Source organism: Dufourea novaeangliae, unplaced genomic scaffold (assembly GCF_001272555.1).
Source record: "Dufourea novaeangliae isolate 0120121106 unplaced genomic scaffold, ASM127255v1 scaffold21, whole genome shotgun sequence".
NCBI lineage: Eukaryota > Metazoa > Arthropoda > Insecta > Hymenoptera > Halictidae > Dufourea > Dufourea novaeangliae.
In genome coordinates, this window is record NW_015373910.1 from 2,195,780 (window position 1) to 2,218,225 (window position 22,446).

Here is a 22,446-nt window from a genome sequence, read left to right on the forward strand (position 1 = left end):
GGGTGGGCTAGATATACGCACTTTATGGCTATGTTAATTATCTTCGTTATTTTTAGGGATATCAGATATGTTTATTCACAGAAGTTGTTTAGTATGGAGAGGGCTATTACTTAGCAATAACAATTTTATCGTAGGTGAAGGATCTTCTAAGTTTTCGAAGTTAATTGTTTTTTTTATTAACGAAATTGAAATATTACGGAATGTGTAGTTCCATTTAAAACAAAATTACATTGGTATAAAAATCTGTGTAAATAACAATGAAAAAATAATTCAAATATTCTATTAAGTTTATTGCATGAAATGAAACAACTTTCATATGAAGCATTTCTTCACATTTTCAATGGGTACAGAAATAATAGCGTGTGTATAGTTAAACCCGACATTCGGTACATGTTATTCTATCATTTTCTTATTCTTAACTCTAATTTTGCTATACCTTATACTTGTCGCGTATTTTTATAAGTTTATCTGCTTACGTAAGTATTTATATTCATCATAAATGAGGTATAATACGAAATGTAGTTGACTATAACTGAAAGTATTTAAAAATATTGCAACCTTTTATTAAAACAGTATTATATACACTGTGCTTTCTGTGATGCAACATGTGAGTTAGACGCAACACTGTAGATATTGTGTTCCTTTTTTGCTGGGCGACAAAGTGGAGTGCACGCACGTGTGACAGAAATACGTGTGAGCGATGAGCGTTCTTTGTTTACAATAAAATAGCCTGCAATAAACGAGTTCCTACTGTATTAGAGTTTTACAGTTCCGAAACAGAGGTTCACAACGTACCCTTTGTGAGGCGCTACGAGCGCGGTTAGGTCTCGGTTAGGTGGGGACCTAACCGTTGATCGTTCCTCTGCAGATTCTAAAGGGGGCATCAGACTCGCTCGGATTGATATGTATACAATGCATTCGCGCCGGGACGGTTTGCACAATGTGCATTCATTTACTTCTATTCGAATAAAATGTATAAGTTGTAATATGATTGATTACTTAAATTAAACACGCGTATGTGCTGCTAAATTTTTATTCAGAACCACTATGTGACAGGCTGAATTTGCCGAATTTGACTAAAAATGAATTTTTCTAATAATTTCGAGACAGGACGTAAATTAGTTAATCGTCCAATAATTTCTTCTTTTTAAACTGTAATTACCAGTGGTTCTCCAAATGTATTATAATACATTTCAGATAATTTAAGGGATAAATGAAATATCTATTTTATGTGAGAGTGCATAGGTGCGCGCTCCGTCATATACAGGGTGTTTACAAAAATCGTTTAAAATTTATATGGTACATAGGACACTCTACGGAGTAAAAAAGCTTTAGTAAACAGATCGAAAGGTTAACCGTTTCCGAGATATAAACATAACAGCCTGTATAGAGGGAAAACAGGCGCGCATATGTGCGCATCCTGGCACGAAAGTGATATTATTTCATCGGCTCCTCGAGGGTCAACGTTTCATCGCTAATGATGCACAGTCCGAAGGCGTGAATTATGTGTCACAGAGCGGAAGATCCGATGTTCAATGTGTTTTCATATGTAATTCTTTCTGAACAGCTGCGGAAGAATAGCGTAATCACGTGCAACTGCGAAAGAAAGATATAAGGGGATACTATACATTGTTAACAAGATTGTTAGTACTTCATTTTTCTGTCTTGAAAGTGTATTTTGAAATTATGTAATTGGTTTAAAAGTTGATACGTCCTTCATATTTTCTTAATAGTATGTAATTGTTCTTCTTCTTTTAGGCAGAATTAATTAAAATAAAAAAGACATAAGTAGGAGTAGTACAGACTGCATTTAAATGTATTTCAAACTATTAAATCTTTTATTGTTACGTTATGAATATATTTTACTGTATCTTTTATAAGAAAGGATAATTATCAACAATAAGCGTTTAATAATGTACAAGGCTCAACATTTCCGCTTGTCTCAAACATTATCTTTACACACGAACTACATAGGCACAAAACAAAAACAAATATGTAATTACAGAAGAAAAATTGATAAAAATATCTTAAATGATGAAAAAGAACGCTCAGTAAGTGATGTGCTAATGTTAATTAAAAACCACAGCTTCAAAACTCAACTGTAACTCAAATGCCAGCTTAAAATATATCTGCTATAGCCTGAAGAATTTGGTGAAAATCGTTTTGAATGGAAGAAAAAATTACATCATCTTACAAGAATGCCACGCGCGACTGATAAACTCATTATTGAAAACATACGCACAGATAGCATGTTCACATAGATTAGATTTATTTGTGAAGCATACATACTTGAAATAGATCCGATAGTTTTCTAATCGAGCATAAGATTAATGGTTCTCAAACATTTGATCAGAGAAAGAGAAAGAATTGTTTGCTACAGATTACGTGACAGTATTCTCTCCACACAGTGTGGATCCACGGTTTACGCCTAATCTGATCGACCACCATGACAGTTTCGAATAATGGCCGCACTTTTACGTCCGTAACCTCTGACTCCGAATCACGAAACACGCGTAGGCATACGCGGTTCGGTGCAACCGAATCTGGCGGATGAAGGAATAAAAATGAAAGTAGATTCTCGTTGTCGGAGGCGGCAGCAACACACGACGATCACGATGAATAAAGTTTGCAAATCGTCGCTGAGGAATTCGGAGCTCTGCCGATCGTACTGATAAACCGTGCGCGGCTGTTTACCGCGGCCTGAAGCCGCTTTACATCGTCGACGATACCGTAATGCGATTACGTCGAGCTTTGTATCAGCGAGGAGGTCTTATTTTCAGCATCCGACAATGCCTTAATACGCTGGTGTGGGGTATTGGTGATCGTCAGTGATGAAAGTTCGATCAAAGAAATCTGTTTGAGATCTTTCGAAAGCGTTGATACGTTTGTATAGATCTGTAGGATCTATATTATTTATATCGAAGGCTAGAGCGATTTAAGATTTGAATTAAAATTTGTAGAATCTATATTATGTATACAGGGTGGACCACCAAAAGGTAGCTACGTAAAAAAATAATTGCATACAATTTGAATACATTGCAAAGAATATTTTTGTGGTAAGGTCATTTTTTCCGGAGTTTTCAAGGTCACCGATGTTTTTTGCATACAAGTAAATTTTTTCCTTTATACAATATTGTAGCTGGCATTGCAACGCATTCAGAAATATTAATGACATGACCTTGAAGTGACCTTTGATTCTCAAAATTGAAATTACGTATGAAATTCATTTCCATGGATATCACCGACCCCAGCGGCGACGGGCGAGAATCTGCGGATATGTGAGTAAACATGTTTTAGAAGACCAGACTGCTGTTAAATTTATAAGACATCTATCATGTAGTTTGTGAATTACCATGTTATGTTAAGAATTTAAAATAATGTATCTCCACAAGTATGCATTGCCTAAAACGTGCGATAACAGATAAACTCGAAGTCAAAGGTCACTGCAAGGTCATATCATTAACATCTTTGAATGCGATTTAATGCCACTTACAATATGGAAAAGAAAAAATATACACTTATATGAAAAAATTAAAATTGCATGCAACATATTTTTTACATACTCACAACTGAAGGATTTATTTAGGTGGCTATCTTTAGGTGGACCACCCTGTATAGGTGGTTATAGAGATTTAATATTTAAATAGAAGATTCTAAGATCGTATATTTGAACAGCAGTATGTAAGTTTTTTACTCCTGTAAAGTGTATACACTTATTCACAGGAAGTAATAAGAATGAATGCTGAAGGTCTGATCAATGATCCTTATATCCTATCGATAAATCCTGGTGTTACTTTGATATCATTCTTTGAAAACACTCGACTGGTTTCTGTTATACTATTAACTCTTTTAATGGGACAATTAATTAGTACAGAAATTTTTTAATATATTGGGGTTACCAAGACGTAGTCCACTACTTTTTGTGAAACTTTGTATCCATTTCGAAATAATTCAAATAAATATCCTATTTGAACATTCGTTATTTTTTCTGATCATCCTCTACCATTTTGACTAAACAGAATATTGGAATGATATTCTGAATGTAAAATGTATTGCCACAATATAGAAACTACGGAGAACTAATTGCTAGTACACTTAATACTAATTACATAGTATTATATTAAGTGTCCGTGAAATTTCATTCGTCCTATCGTTGATTTAAATTTGCCACACTTCTTTATGTGAATTTCGATTCTCTTCACTCTCAATCTGTGTATATAAATAAATTGTATAGTAATAATAATACGGTTCTCTTAATACATACAAACATGCATTCAGTAGTTTGTACTCACAATTTTATTTTTTTGTATTTTTTTGTGTGGGGAAATCCTGTAAGTGCCTCGCTCTTCGAAAGGAAATGAAGAACATACCGGAAAATAGATCAGACACGTGAATATGTCTCGTAACAAATTACTGAAGTCGTTTTAGGAGTGAGGTATTTAATTACTTTAATGAAGCGAGGTTAATTGTATCTCTCCCGTGGGATTATTAGTGACTCACGTGGAGGTATCGATGATGAAGCTCCTACCTTTTGAATCCCTGGAAAATTACGGGGACGCGTTGCTCGCATTTCTTAAACCGTAACTGTACGGCTTAGCTAAGAGACATGGTCACCGCTTCACATTATAGTGTCATGGATAAAATAACGTTATGGCCGAACTGAGCTAATCGATTGTCGATCGTCCATTATTTCTAACCTATTACGCGACTGTAGAATCGGGTGATACCACATTGGCACAGTATTTGTCGACCGTAGATTCGATTATAGCCGATGATCTAAATATCTGGCCTGCAAACGGTACAAATGTCTCATGTTAGAGACGAAACGTGTAATCGTTTTCTGGGAACGCGTAGGAGCAATAAGGAGATCAGTTCCAGGTACGATGAAGTCAATAATCTACAGCCGAAGAACTTATAATTATTTTTCTATTATTTTTATGGAAAATGTATTAAATTATTTGTTTTACACTAGAAATGTCAGGAGGAATGTGTTCAGTCGATTGAATTCGTGAAGTTTCAAAACACAATTTCGCTTGACGGTCGAAGGTTTCTCTCTAGAACCTTGACGCTTCGAAATATGACTACCGGTGTTGGAACGCGTCTGAATTCTTTTGAACACTTTGTCATCAAACGGATAATCGAGAAGTGAACAATGTCGATTCGCTTGTATACGTAGGGTTAAGAGGGTATTATACGAACCAGAGAGAAGGCTCGCTGGGTCCTTGACATGATTAACTCAAGTTGTAGGTGGACCACGTTTCGACACGCTCACGTTGATCCCGTTTATTGTTTCACAGACGTATCCTTTCGTTTTCGATTCTATTGTGATTTTTAAACGATTAAAAAAAATATTTTAACACTTAACGAATCAATTATTAGTAAGGAAATTTATCGAAATTGCTTCTGGATACTAAAAGATATTCTTCGATTTAAACTATTAATTTTCCTTCTGTACAATGTTTTTTTTTTAATTTAATATTTATGAAAGGAACTACTATGTTTTATTATGTTCGTTTAACACGAATAATCTACTGTTTCCTCAATTTTTCCTTCTATGTACTCCTCTTGTAACCGAAATAACACCTCCATCCTGTCATTCCCCAACGATTAATGGATAGGAAGAGTTCTCAACGTTCGAAGGACTTTCGCTGAATGGCTAGTTGCTTGCAATAGAAAATTGCGAAATACATTGTCTCAAGGGTGGGAACAAACTTCGTCTTTCCACAGAAGGAACTGGATGTCTCAGACATTCGAAAAACGACTTAAATACATATATAACACGTTACTGGTTAATAATTTGTCTCCAAAATCTCATGCATGCCCTACTAACTAATAGATACATTTAACCTCAAATACTCCTTTCAAATATTTCGATTAAAACCTTCTCAAATGTCCTAGTATTTCTACAGTTTTAATATTCCTACATCTGCACATAAATGATTTCCTTTTCAGAATATCTCAAATGCGACGGGTTTAATTCTCGTTTAAATATCATTCTTCCCGCGATCAATCCAAGAATTAATGATCGACTTCTGTTCACGTAGGAGTTGCGGTAATTAACAGTTTAATTATTTCTGTAACGTCCTTCGACAACAAAAGAAACGCGCCGATTAAAAAATTATAAACGGAAACCCGGCCGCCATGATGACTGGCGCGCCACGGTGGCCATCGTCTGCGATACCGGAAGTAAAGGGGAGCCTTCAAAACTGAATCTCTAAATGATACGGATTTTCTCGGGCAGAAGTGTGTTGCCACGATTCTCACGCTTCGTCGTTGCCATCGGAATCGGTGGAACCTTCCACAGAGGGGAGGCAAACGAGTTTCGACTTATCTGTCGAAGGTCTGGGTTAGGTCTCACCAAGAGGGCGGCCTTGCCGATTTGACAATGTCGATACAATGCGATCGGTCGGGTTACCGAAACGAGGACACATTTTAAAATCTGGCGCCAGTGGTACATTGCGTCATCCGGCTGTCGTTCCGGCTTTGCATATTGTCAGACTCTCGGTAGACTGCTACGATTCCGCTCGACAATCGTTCCGAAATACTAATCCCCCAGTAATACATACCGTAGAATGTATTACTCAATCTAATTGAGCTATTCTAATCGAGGATTTAAGATTTCATTCGACCGACTACAATGAGTGATCGAATTATTAAATCACCTGCATAAATCGACGATATTACGATCTGTATTTTTTGTAATCACATGTCCAAAGTTTAATTGCTTTTTACATTTTTGGTGGACAATTGTCAATTAAAAATTACTCTGCGTAGAAATCTTAGTATTGTGATTTTATTTCTACAGAAACACACATAAGAAACATATTTTTTGTACTATGGCTCTAATAATAATTTGATCGTGTATTGTACATTCTTCTTAATTTTTGATCCTTTTTTGTAAACTTTAGTTGCGGACAGTTGAAAGGTATTGTAATTATTAGACGGACATTCCCTTTTGATTTACTTTACTTTATCAAGAAAGGGAATTGTCGAGATAGAAATGGAGTAGAGATATTATTAATTCTTGTGAAGTTTTGTGCTTCACTATCTTTTACAGTGTCCGAGAAATACAATGTCAATTGTCTGCTGCCATTTATAAATTATTTTTTACGGAATACATAGTTTTATTAATTGTATTACTGATTGTTGGTGTCTAATAACTTCTCTTTCAACTTTTCTCAATATGTTTGAGTCAAAATGAGCTGATATTATGAAAAAGTGATATTGTATTGTGATAACTAATGTTATTACCTATAAACTTAAACTAATGTCAAATTTGTTTATGAATATTAAGGAAGAAAAGGTGATTTAAATCGTAAATGGTCCGGTAAGTCATAGTATAACGATTACAGTCATCGCAAAAAATTTAAGAAAGTTAACTCGACTTTGAGACTTTCTACTATTGCAAAAAATCGAACAATTTCAATGTACGGTATGGACTACCCAATATTTATGAATGTAGTGTATATAAATGCACTTGACTTTAGGGAGAAAGTAGACTCTAAAATATCTAACGTAGTAAATATTGAATAAACTAATTTCGTACTAATTGAAGACACTTTCCTATGTTTCATTTTCCTATTTTCCAGGAAATGTAGCGAGAAATCAAGAAGTTTATACACGATTCCTGAATTGAACGAATTCGTGAACAACAATCGCAATTCGTGAATTCACTTACGATTGCAAATTCGGTGACGTAGTCGCGAAAACATGCAAGTTTCCCGCGCCATACAGTGTACGATTTCCTCTTTGAAGCTTGAACGACATTTCTGTCGGAGAAAGGAGGAATAACTCGAACAGTAATTCGGAGAAGGTGACTAATAACTCGATTAGATAGGAGAAATTAAGAATCGAGACTAACTCGCGGATCAGTGATATAATACAATGTGGATTCCAGGTGGTGAGTAACTAGCTTGCAAATTTTATTGGACGAACTAGGATCTGTAGAATTGTCCAATACCTTTGGAGAATGTGTCATAGTACCAAGAATAAGATATTATTGAGTGAATGTATCGTGCGTGAGTAATACGAGAACCAAACTGCATTTGTCGGTTATAGACAGAAGATTTATATGTAGAACACAATACCATAATACCTCTCAAGAAAATTAACAAGATTTTGGACTGTACGAAAGAATTTATTTGAATAAAATTTTAATTGTAGGAAAGAAAAGTAAAAACTTCTAAACGTAGGACATATTTTTTCTCGTTTCATGTTTCATAGACTTTGAACGAATATAATAGTTGTTTATGAAGAATGTAAGAAAATTTTTGCTTACCTTTTTCCATAGTAACACTGCAATACAGTTTATATACTCAATATTAATATTAATTTTATGCTTACTTTCACACGAATTTTTTCAATCAAACCTGTCGCGCGCAGATAGGCGACAGAAACAGCAATTTTCGAACGCGCTATTATACGCCTTCTCCTTTCAAATGTCATTTCCCCCGATTGCTTCAATTTTTTTTGCGATACGTGGACTGTACCCTCGGGCTGTTTTGTTACATTCGTAGCCTCCAGCCTCACCAAACATATTGTAATTAAAAGTTTGAAAAATAGGGATCAACGACACCAATTTACATGCAGTTGCTATTCTATATCTGCAATTTAAATAACACCAAGACTGTGCTCGTGTTTTATCTACAAAGAATTTTTGTCGAACTGCTTCTACACAATTGGCTTAGTTTACAACAATAATAATAAGTTATTTCACAAATGTATGTGGTACTGGACATGCATGAAATTAATTTAAGAAAAACTCGTATAAAGATGTAAAAATTCGTACCATCTATATAATAGTCTTTTCTTTACAATTTCTCTCTACACTGAAATTGATTTATTGATGTTGCAATTAATCTATTCTCTGAGTCTGTACTGCTAGGTATAATAATGAGTGGTCATCTAGTTTTATCAAACTTAATATTAGCCTCCAAGAAAATCCAGAACACACTCTCCTGTTAGATGTTTAATCAAATCATGAATAAATAAAAAATTTTATTAAATTATCTTCAGAGTTCTATTCTATTATATTTCACACATTCAAGTACATTATAAATACACAAAATCCACAGTTTATGTACTTATGAAATAACGTGGTACAAATCGCACTGCGTCAATCATCAACACGGAGGTGCCATTTTAATTAATATTCTCTTTCCAACACTCACTTTAAAAAATGACTACTTTTTATCGGTGTTTCTCGTGATTACTGTATTTAAACTGATTCTTCCTATTTTAGACATTTCCGTCGTTGGAAAATCGGCCTAGAAACGCGGAAAGGCGGGGGTGTAACGCTGCAAAATGGCCCCGGGCGGGCTATTACTTTCGCCACGGTGTGGCCAGCGGCATTGTTGGGTCAGATTCGAGCAACAGGGTAAAAGGAATCGACGTGTACACACGTCTAACGCGTCGACGTTCCTTCTCGAAAACTGCGTCACGAACCAGGCGACTAATGGCCGTTTTGTAAGACTAATTTTAACTCTCTTCAACGTAATAAACAACTTTCCGCGTTGACGCAGCGAATTATTTTTATGTAATCGAGAAAAGCGCTCGAGGAATTGGAACCACCGGGCCCCATGATTTCGCTGATCGTATCACGCGATGGTTTAGATCCGGGCGACCGGTAGAATAGTTGACAGTGGTGCTCTCTGAGCCATGCAAACTGACCATGGCGATAGTTGAACCATGACGATCAAGTGTACTGCATTGGATCGGAGAAAATGTAGATCTTAGATGGTAACCTGCATGGTTTCTTTCACTTGACTATTGCAGTTTTTATTTACACAATATTGGTACATAAATGTTAACAAGACTAGGAAGACTTATGTTTGAATTGTATGATATTTAATGGTTTGAAAATTATTTTGCATAGTAAATCAATGTCTTTCAGATACACGCGAATTTTCAAGTAAGTAAGGAAGTCTGTATGTTTAAAAAGTTATGAAGTAGTTTAGATTATGAATGATTGCATGAAGTGTTTTGATGAAATTACGCAAAGTCACGCCAATTGCAATGTATTCCACTAAATTCTTAGGCAATTCATTGATCATCGGTCAGAATTAACCCTACAACTGCACTCTAGGGTCGCTGGTAACCCTATAAAATATAGAGAACATATCGAACGAAGACCTTTTTAGCATTCACTTCTAAATAACTTTTGTATTTTGATTTCATTTTTTTACGAAAAGTACATGCTGCAGTTATCCTTTTTTAAGATATCTAAAGAAGAATACAAAAAGAATTTCTTGGGTATGTTCAATACTACTTAAGGTATTTAGATTTTATTTTGAACTGCCTAAGCTCGAGAAATGCAAAAGTGTATTATGTATCTTATTCTTTTCCCAATACAATTCGATCCTTGTAAAGTGCTAATTTCGGGTCGCATATATTCCAGGAATCCTTTCATTTTCCAAAACCTGTCCACACGTCTGTAAAGTCCAAATCAGACATTACCCGTCCTACACACTCAAGCAGAAGTCAAAAGTACCGTAACACGAAACTCGTTTAATCTCTGCTGCAACCATAATTAAAGTAACTAAAGAACAATAGCCCCCACAAACAGGCACATTAACATTCCCCGCGTGAATGCTCACGGCTGTCCTCACGATTCGTTATCCACTTTCACCATTTTCCAGCAGCTATTGTTTCCCCCTGTTTCCTCTCTTCCCATGGAAGTAATCGATGCCTCACTTCTGTCCGTCTCATGAATTATGCAAATCTGCGAATCTGGCGACATTCCGATTCCCATAAATCGCTTGATTAATGACCCGACTCCTTGTAAAATACTCGATTAAATCGTTTTCGGACGATGCAGCGCGTCATTAATCACCATTTTCGGGGCTGCTTATCCCATTGCTATCGAACAAAAATAAAAAAAAAATAGAAACGAACGGGATTCTTAGATGATCGCAATTGTGACGACACACGTGACTTACTTGGCAATGATTCACAAACACCGATTGCACTAGACTTTGGACAAGTTTACGGATAAGGCCAGCGAACTCGGCTGGTGTCTCAGCTGATACATTGATTTGTAATATACCATGTAGCAGCTACCTACGTGTTCGTTGCGCCCAAGTTCGCAATGCTCGCCCGAATGGAGCGTGAGTTCGCAATACAGGTTGCGTTCTCGGATCGACACGTGTTTCAAGTGCTTACAAAATAATCTATCCGAGTTTTTTTTTTTTGGACGTCATTGAAGTTCCACGTTCAGATTCGTCGTCGGAAACTGTTTGAACTCTGAATGCCCGACTGATGACTCGCTTTAAGCACGGATTGAGTCGGACTTCAAAATTTATGACTTGGTCGATGACAGACATGAAGTGCTTACAGTAATAATATTGACAAGATGGATCTCATTGAACGTATCACTAGAGTAAAGATTGTATGCATTTATGGAGCGTAAATAATTGTGCAAAATGTATTGAAATGTGAACTGAATCTTCATATTGTGTCGACCCTCATCCGTCCTTTGTGTCAGTTTGACACATTTTTCTGTTAACAAATGAAATCATTCTGTCATTTGTAGGTACTTTTAGCTGCTCCGTTTATTTGAAAGAATTCGCGAACTTAACTATTTACCTTTCATTATATTAATTTTTTACCAGTATGCTAATATGACACCGAGGGACAAATTAAGTTGGGAAAATGAGGGATGAATGAAGGTTAATATTGTAGCTACATTTGTACATATTCTACGAAATTATACCAGAATTATAAACAAGTGAGCAATAAAAAAATACCTGCGTGAAACTAATTTAAAACCCTATACAATAACACAAAGAATTAGTCAAAGTATCTCCTCTTAAGTTACATCGTCTTGAACAGAATACAAAAGTTAACCAAAGATTAATAAAGTTTCCATTAACTTAATCAATCCCTTAACATATGGTGTACAGCTGGAACGGTATGAAAAGCTCATACTGTTTCACTGGTAGTGGTCCTATTTCTTTAAAATTCACCACAATTTTGAAAGAAGAAAAGTGTATAAAGCTGTTTTCAATTTAAACTGCGTTACCAATTTATTAAAAAGAAATAGTTGATTAATTATTAGTATACTTATATCTCCAGGACCCAGACGTTTTTCATTACTCCAAAAAATTAACCCAAATCATGCAAACAATCTTCCTCTTCACATTCACAAATTCTCTAACATCTGTGGCTACTTTTCGTGACCCATATTCAATGTGTTAGCAAGTATCACGAAATATCTTTTTTTGATTTTGCATTTTTTTCCAGGATTACCTATGAAAATTTAAATTGTCATAAACATTCATGGACATTAGGTAACCGAACAAATTTTCCTAAAACAGAGTGTCGTAGAAAGGGTTGAAACAAGGCAAGAAGGAAACAAAGTGTCGTTACATGTTTACCAGTTATATAACTATCGTTGTTCCAAAGTTATTACACTATTGGTTACCTGTTCCTCAGACCCTCGAAAGACCACGAGAAGGATCCTGGTTCCATACATCAATCGGACACACAGCACTACGTCATTCTGACCGGCAAGTTCACTCTCGTTTCAGGTCGTCCATTCTTTCTAAACGGTCCCAAAGACATCGCCGTGACTCGTGTCCGAGACTTTCTTTCCTGTCTAGTTGGCTTATTGAAAACTGGATTCTTTCCGCGTTGCTTTATTCTATTTTCATTTCCTTTGCGCCGGACCACGCCGGTCTGAGCTGACGTCAATTAAGTATCCAGGAGCTGGGTACTTCCCACACGGATGTCTTTCACGTAAGCGCTGACTAGTCGATCGTAACAGCAACAAAAAAAAAAAAGAGAAACAACGACTGAAACTGATCGCGCGAAAAAAAAACCGTACTTTCGCGACGACAGAATTTTTCTGTGATCGATTGCATCCGAAGACTAGCGAAGGTTTTTTTTATATTGTGATGGGTCTGCGGGCGATTATGTAGATTCGGATTGTCGTAATTCGTTTTACAGACACCAAAACCGAAGAAATATATACTTTAGTTATTGAAAGGTTTAGCCAGTTAACAATAATACTGAGACGTTATTAATAATTGATCGAGTTTTCAGAGATCTTTCACGAAGCAGACATTGTAATATATAGTATGATGCGTTTATTAAATTACTATGAAATGTAGATTAACGTAGCTGTATGCTATATACACCACAAATGGTTCACAGCAATAAATAAGTAAATAAATAAAGTTTTTAGAAGTTCGACGTATCTCTTATAATAAATGACAATTTTTCAGAGTAATTTGCGAAGACATGATGCAACCACAAATTTATTTATTTTTCAAGGATTTGTGTGCGCGTTACGGTTATAATAATAGCAACAATGTCCTCATTACCTGAGTAGAATGTACCTATATAATAGGATTGATGTGCATATGTAAGTTGAGAAATTTATAAAAATATTAAAATATATTGAAACTACAGAAGGAAAGTAAAATTTTCTGTAAAGACGGAATTTTTTTAGTAATTAATTTAGCGTATAATATTCGAAAATTCCTTGAATTTTTTTATTCTATTATTGTTACGTAACATGTAATTACTACAGTTTTTGTACTTTAGATAATTGTTGTTACAACTACACCCATGAGCTACGGAATTTTACGTTGAGAAGAAATGATTGTACACCGAGTTTTAACGGGTTACGTATTCACAATGTTAACGATGACATGCGTGTGGTGTAACACCACCGGTGGCAGTGAAATTGTTCTTTCTCTTTCATGTTTAGCGATAGATCCAAACAATCACTGGATCCCATTGTGCGAATCAAGGTCTGACGATCTTTAACATTAAGGTACGCTAGCGGTTATTTTACAATCGTTTAAACGATGAATGATGCAAGATGGACAATTCAAGAGAACTTAAACGAACTGAGACTCCATTGATAGAGGAAGCTGTGTTAATTTCACGTGACCACGCAAAAATGAATGTCTGGTAGAATGTAGGTTGAAATAGTAGATCTGTTGTGAATAGAGAATATTAAACGACAAATTAATTGTACAAATTATTCAAAGATTCGGTCAGTCATCTATTGCCATTGTTTATACAATTACATACAATATTTCAATGAAAATATTACAACGATCAGATGCTATAACAAGATTTCAGAACCAATTTGTTCGTTGTAGCATACCCCATTGTACATATCAAATTCTCTCAGATTTGTAATTATATTATACTGTAATCTTCTGTGGTCACTAATAACAGGGCTTTGTGTAATACAAAATAGAAAAAACATTTTCTACTTTATTCTAAACCCAATAAGATATTTAAGAGAAGAAATAAATTCCTATCTTTGTTCTTGTCGTAAAAAGTTACTTTAGAAAATGTAATTTTTCATAAAAATCCACAGCCTACTAATAACCGAAAGGTGGTTGTGACCTTTATAAATAAATAATACAAATAAAAAATCTTCTATTCGCTCGGACGCGACGCAAATTCGGCTGGCGAGAACGTTCGCGTGAAATTTATGCGCGTGCTCGTGGTACCTCCGAAACCATCCCGCCAGGTGTAGGAATGGGGTGCCGTGGCGCACGTGTGACGCAATTCTGGAGAAAGTACGGCCAGAACATGGACCTACGAACCGGGTGTCTCGGCCGCTACCGGCCGGTATTGGAACGCGAGAGGAGGACCGTAGTGCGTTCGAAGGTGGATCACGAATCGATTACGTAAAACGGTTTCAAACATACGGGGACCGACGATTTATAATAAGCCGACGTTGTACGGGATCGTAAATGGAACTGTCCTGGCGTGTAATTGTGTCGCGCGAGATACAAGAAAATGGCACCGAAATTATGTGCACGTGTACTACGCCTGAGTGGACTGATAAAACGAAACTTCTTCGAGAATAGTATCGTAATTTAGGGAACATTGATTCAGTCAGGGGTAACTTTGTTTAAAAAAAATTATCATTTTCGATTTTTCAGCTTTGGGAATGGTTTAATTATGTAGATTTCACGTAAAAATACCTGCAAAAGGGCTACAAACATTTTTTTTCTTTTCGGATATAGTTACACCTGACTGACTCAAAGTTACCCCAAATTACAATAGTTGCATCAGTGGGTAATTCAGTCTTTCTTCGGTGTAACAGCAATAGAAAATTTTCCTTTTATTGCTAATTTTTTGGAACGGAATAATGAATATTGTTGAAATAGCAAGGATCTCTGATTTTTTTTATAACAATAGCAATGTCGCGAAGAATAGTGGATTTTTATAAAACATTAGTATTTAAACGTTCAGGTAAAAATTAGCATGTTATTCTGAGTGATATACCTGACAATATTTAATGAGAAGTTAAAAGAGAATTTATTTATGTATTTAGGATTGTGAAATTGCCTATAAAATTCTATACACTATTTATTACTAGACTGCGGATTTTTATGCAAAATGACATTTTATGAAGTGATTCATAAAGACAAGAACAGAAGTAGGAATTTGTTTCCTCTCTTAAGTGTCTTGTTGGATTAAGAATAAAATAAAAAACTCGTTGCATCTAATCAATATTTTGTCTTTTGTTATATTTTACAAAGCTTCATACGTTATAAATGTATAAAATTTGCAGTCTATTTATTACATATGATACTAATGTAAAATATGACCGTATAATATACAGAGCATTTTCGAAATGTTGGTACAATCCGAAAGGATGTGATTCTATATGCAAAAATAAGGCGAAAATGTAAAATAACATTTTTTCGTACAATATTTCATTTTCCAGAAAATCGAATTCGAATATTTACTGAATATGCATGCAATTAATCTTGGCTAACGCGTCTGTTCATTGCATTCTGTTTCTACTTATTGTCACTATGAACACATATGTACGTGTTAGATGAATTTTGAAAATTGATTACCTTGAAAACGAAGTATTGTACAAAAAAATGTTATTCCTAATTTTTTACGTATTTTTACATGTAGAATCACATCTATTTGGGGTGTACCATCATTTTAGAAACACCCTGTATAGCAAAGTGTGATATAACGCTAGTCGTTTTTGGTCAAAAAACTGTACTAATATTGAACAATCCTTGCGAATAGTTCACCTCATGTTTCATAATTCTTTTTTGTTTTAATGGACAAAGTTGAAGTTGCCGAAATTTATTTATCAATCTCTTGAATATAGAAAGTAAATTCCTCTCGAATTACACTTCTCACATATCACTTACAATTTATTTAAAACTTGAGATAAAAAACTACTCATAATTAAGTGACTCATTATACGAGAATTAGATAATGTAAGCTCGCGTGTAGCAGGCGTATAAAAGTGACGTAAACACGTTCTTCACTATATTAAATGCTTGAAATTCACACGATAATATTAAACCGCATTACTATAATAATTGAGAAAGCCTCGTAGAGTTTTCCTTCCTCCTTGTTCACGTGAAAACAATGAAAGAAGAAATTCTTCGCGGTTGCATCAGGACATTCTACGATGATGAGACCCAATAATTTCGCAACTTCGTCCTTCGAGCGCCCAGCACCGTTATGAAAAAAAATGACTTATTAAATTACCGTTGTCCTTCCTCTTCAAATCTAATTGCTTCCTTTTAAAACCGACGCGGCCTTGCACACATGAAATTGCACCGACGAACTGTTCGAATTGCGAAACGCAAAATTGCCTTTAATACGCGCCTGTCTCGCGAATTTCCAATCACTTTTACTAATAAACACTTTTCTTCCAGGCGAATCTTCCAGCGGAACATTCCCTTCTCTGTCTCGAAGAACGATGTTTTTCGTTTAAACGCGATTTATCTAGCTTCCCAAGATACTGATCGATAATCTTGGATCGACGATTAGGTAAATGTGCCGCAGGCTCGCGAAGGAGTTTAATTTCAAACGATTCCTCTTCGGATGTCTCTGGTGAATGCAATTAACGTTCATGCACGTTCCTTAATGTGGTACGTAATACGTGACATTTCAGAATTTTATGTTTAATTTACTACATTCATTGTCCCAAAAGATAATGGTTAATTATGACAGGCGTTGATCATTGAATCGTAGAAAGTTTGTCTAATCGTTCGTTAATACTGCGGGAAGAAACTAATGAATTATTTACCCATAAAACTATTTTTACATTATATGAATCATTTATTTAAAACACTTTGCGTCAGCTTTTATGTTCCTTTAATTAATGTGATGCTCGTAAAAGGTTGAATAATCGTTCTCATCTCAGACTCATTCAATCTACCTACTTCAACTCGGTTCATTGCTCAATGATCCAGTTGTAAAATAATTTGCAACCATATCTAGAAAACGAGGATCTGTCTCTGTGCCTGTTATGGTCGCGTGCATAGGATCGAGTGTGCATGATCGTTGCGTGCGTTACCAGGCGAGTAAATTATCCTGCGAAATTCTTGTCTGATTACATCACTGAAGGAGCAGTCAGGACCTTGACAATGCGGGGTCGTCGAGGGTGCTGAATCGTTGGATTGATTACAATTGCATATTTATTTAACGGTGGAATCTATCTTCACGTTGCAATTTTATATTCAGTAATAAATCATGGATAATAATTGTGCTTATTACTTTAGTTAATTTGCTGTATATACAAAGCTTAGGATTTAATACTTTGATGATAAAAAAAAGTACATATGTATACAGAACTCTAATAGATTTCCATACTTTGATAATTACAAAATTGATCAAAAATCTAACAGATGTTGACACTTGGATAATTATAATATTTATATAAATCTAATAGATTTTGATACATTAATAATTACAGAATTTATAGAAATCTAATAGATTTCGATATTTGATAATTGTAAAATTAATTTTCTATTGTTCAAAATGCTTGGAGAAAGATGACACATATAAATTAAACAATCGATTAACTTTCTTATATGTGATTAAGGTTAGAAATTTTAAGTTACGAGGGTATAATAATTTATATTTCAGTTTATACTGCTCCCGAAAACCTGGTTCCATTCGGGCTATTTGGTTCAGTTATCGAATGCAAATAAACTCTCTCCCGGCGAGAACTTTCATAACACCATGGAATCGACTTGTCAGAAATCCACTTGCCTGAAATAAGTAGTTCGAAGCCCCGAGGCTTATCTCTTGCGTGCTTTTGTCGACATCTTGGATTTTACATCTTCGCTGTTTCTTGTCAAGGTGTCTAAATTGGATATTTGAACGGACATGTCCGCTGCAAAACCGGAAATCCTGCAAACTATTACATACCTGCTACAAGTCCACGACCAAAAACTTTAATCATTACGTTGAACTGTAATAATAGGCTTAGTTTGATAAAACAGCAACATTTCAACCTTGTCTCGTCGTCGTGATTTAAATGGCACACACGACACTTCGCAATCTTTGCATAATTCATAAATGCTAAGGCATAATAAAATTCTTAGAAAAATTCCGGTTTTTATGTAGTCTCTAAAAATATTATATTAAATATTGTAATATAATGTTAAGTAAAATATTATTTGATAAAATAAGTTTCATATAATATGTAGCGCTCTTTCTTAAATTCTACTCTCTAAAATATTTAAAATGATAGGTACTTTCGAAGAAGGCATTTATTATAGTCGATTAAAGTATAACAAGGGTTGTCTTTCTATTCTTTCTATTCAAGGATTCCTTTTCTATTCAAGGATAGTCTTTTGAACTTTCTATTGTAAGGAAGACTAAGGTTCAAGGTTAAGGAAACTATTACAGTAACCATCGCCTATAGAATTATTGTGTTCTCTCTGAAATAATAGCATCAATGCGTGATTCCCAGGAAGAGTTCTTTATGGCTTTATTGTTCTGTTAAGCCAAAACCAGTAAAACGATTATCTCGCGACACGATCGTTGCATCTGCTTGCTCTTCTTCCGTATCGAGTCATTCAATTATAACTTCATTAGACAGTGGTTTGACATTACCAGATTCATTTGAAGGATTGTCATGTAACTTAAATAACGAATATATTGCAGAAGATGTCCATCGGCTAAATTTTTATTTTTTCAATCAACTTTCGATAATTTAATTCCTAATATCTTAAAATTCAAAACACAGTACAGTATAATGTAATTCACAGGAATATAAAATAGCTGAACTGAACATCTGTGATTTTTGAAGATTCGTGGATATTCCATCTAATAAAATGCTTCAGAATTTAGTTTAAATTGTAAAGAAAGGAAATCTCCTAAAAATATGTATTTAAGAGTTAACCCACAAACGGAAAATTCGGATGTCCCAAACCAATGACTGAAAATTTAGGTAATCGTTTAGAATTGAAATCTTCAAAACCATGTGTCTGTTATATCAAACACTAAGAGTTTATTTAACGTAATTTAAACCACCAGAACAACCATCGAAGAAGCGAACACAAAAGCAGAAATAACCTCCACAACCGTTCATCTTGCGCGTGGTTGAAGCACGGTTTAAAATATAGTTTATGGTGTGCCTTTGTCGCCCCTTACGTAACTGCAGTAACTTTATACCTGGCTGGCATGGCCCTCAGGTACAACATTGGGCGTGGTTCTTTTTCCACATAAGTTTCATTTATCGAATGATCGTTGCAGATCGATCAATCTACACTCTACGAGATACATAGAGACGTATTTCTTCGTGAAACGGAACAGGAACATGCACTTGTCGTTTCCTTTACAGATTTTAATCTACAGACAATACGATAGATTGAATATTTATGCTCTTTCGGTACTTGTAACCCGCGCACCATATAAATATTCCCGTTTACTGCGATACGTAACGCTTTCTAGATATATTTTTTATTTAAATGAAGGGCATATGCATGTATCTTTTAAAGCAACTAGATACATTTATTTATATTCCTACGTGAAAGGTGAATGTTGCATTATTTCTAGGATCCGTGGTGAATGCAATGAATATTTTTATTTTTAATAGGAAATTAATCGTATTACAGGAAATTGTCTTTAGACGATTATAGGAACACTGTGAATCTTATACATACAATATCAATGCTTAGAATTAATATTTCTATGTCTATTTGATGATGTCTTCCTAATCATTTTCAAGTTTGAAGCAACTGTTTCAAAAGCATTATAATTTACAAGCAATCATTAATATTACAGTATAATTTAAAACAAGACAAATAGCCTCTATTAACTAAACATGTATATTTTCGATGGTTTATGAATTAACATTAGAAGTACCAGCATTGAATGTATACTAATTAAATTGTGTAATATATTAATCCGTGTAATATATAATGCAATATAACGTAATATTCGATTATACAAAATCTATAAGAGATTAGAGGTTAAAATAAATTCTAATAAAAATATCTATAGGATTTCAGTAGTAGTAAAATAAAAAATCTAAAATCCATCATGTCGATGGATTCAGTAGTTCCAGTGTTAAAAACCGAAATAAAGTATGTCTGGCTACGTACAGCCTTTTTCACTGTGACAGTCAACGTGTTAAATGAGTGTTAATTTAATTCAAATGAAAATAAAAAATTTAGACAATCTTAACGCTAATTAAAATGATAAACTTCAACAATGGTAAATAATGAACTAAATCGTTTCCACTAATAAATTGTTAATTTGTTACATAAACGAAGGAATCCGATCAAAAACTGAGACACTTCAGGCGCGAAATGGGCTCAGTACAGACGATTAAACCGGTGTCCAAGCTGCTTTACTCGCATGGAAACCACGGCGCAGTATTCGTTGCACATATTCCTGTAATTCAACCAGCCGTACGTCCGCTTCCCTGGCCTTGCATGTCTCTGAAATCCTTTTATTGTTCCCCCCGTATGATATTTTGGCAAAGTGACTCGGCAAGTGACTCGGTGGTGCACGAAGGTCGGTCCGCGTGTAAATTACGAAGACGTGGTTACGAGCACGATACGAAACCGGCGATCCCATTGTCGGGGGCTTTGTGTTTTTGACAGATCATTGGTATGATAAGAATGGTCTTCCCTTTATTTGCAAGTACAAACGCTTGCTGATGGAATAAATTTGCACGCTGCCCAAACTTTTCCGGTGACCCATTAACTGTTTTTCAAGACGAACTCGGTAGTGTCACAATATTCAGTCTTTTATTCTCTGACAATATTGAAGAATTCGAGATTAATTTTTCTGGATACTACTTATTGAATAATGGTCATACAGAAGTGTTGGATTCGCACATTATTAGATATACCTGTTAGCGAATCCTTATTAGTCAAAATAAAAATATATATGATCTCTTAATAGTATTTTTCGTTGTTAATTCAACAGCCTATATCATTTTTAACTATTGCATTTTTTTGGTATCTTGTATAAAAATTTGTTTCCATATTTTTTTTTTGTAAGAATTAATGTGTTTTCTGACGATAAATAACAAATTACTTGTCATAGTAACACCTTTCTTCTAATGCTTGGATGTCATTTGAAAATGTTTCGTACAGCCGTTCGTGAAGAAATGCTCCAGATATTGGCACTAAAGTAGGCGTCTACTGTAGTGGACAAATAGAGCCGGTTAAGAAAATAGTGGATTACTCATTAGTACGTCAAGTATATGAAAATAATAATATCGTGTAAAGTAGTGTGGAAAAACATTATACCTTTTCAACATTCCTTTACAAATCATATATATATTTTTTGAAATTGATCATGGTTTTCTTGCATATTAGAAAAATAATAAAGTTTACTAATCCAGATGAGATAATCGCGATAAGTACTAATATTTCAATTGTTTAATATCGATAGTTACATTATGTTACCGTTAGAAAAGAAATTGTTATGTTATTTTAATTTTTCTTCGTGTAATGTACATACATATACTTGGACAGGAAGATGTAGGTCCTCTTTGGGGACCTACCGACCTTCCGGAGGAGATAAAATTTCCACTCGTCAACGAGATGCAGTCCAAGCGCCACGAGTCTCCAGTATTAGGGGCATTATATCACTTGCAAAACTACTTTCCATAAAAAGGCTCACGAAAGAGATAGATATTCTGTACCATATTATCCTTTTATATTTTCGCAGATGGAAATGAGTGGTGGGTCAATATAACATCTTCTAAGTACAATATACATCACAAATCATCAAGCAAAATGCAGAAATACTTCTGATATTAATACACATATAACAATATTTTCGATTTTTAATACAGGGTAGGGCAATAACTACGTCCACTTTGAATATTGCCGTTATTTGTAATAATATGAAAAAATTTTATATACAAAATTTGCACGCTATAGAAGGGGGCATATTGTGACACAAACATTTTCTGCGTGGGTGAAGGCATAGAGAAGATTTCAAAGTCATCTCTATTTTTTTTTAATGGAATGCTATGTTTTTTTTACCGCGATGTGATAGCCGGTATTGAAACGACTTCAACAAGCTATCATTAAAGGTCATGCAAGGTCAAAGTTGGTAGTAAAATAAACTTTCTTACATTACTGGCGAACGATATGCATCTAAAATTGTATTTAGATCCACAATCTTTGCAATCAACGTGACCCGTGAACTTCACAATAAAACAAACAGAGTGAATGCACC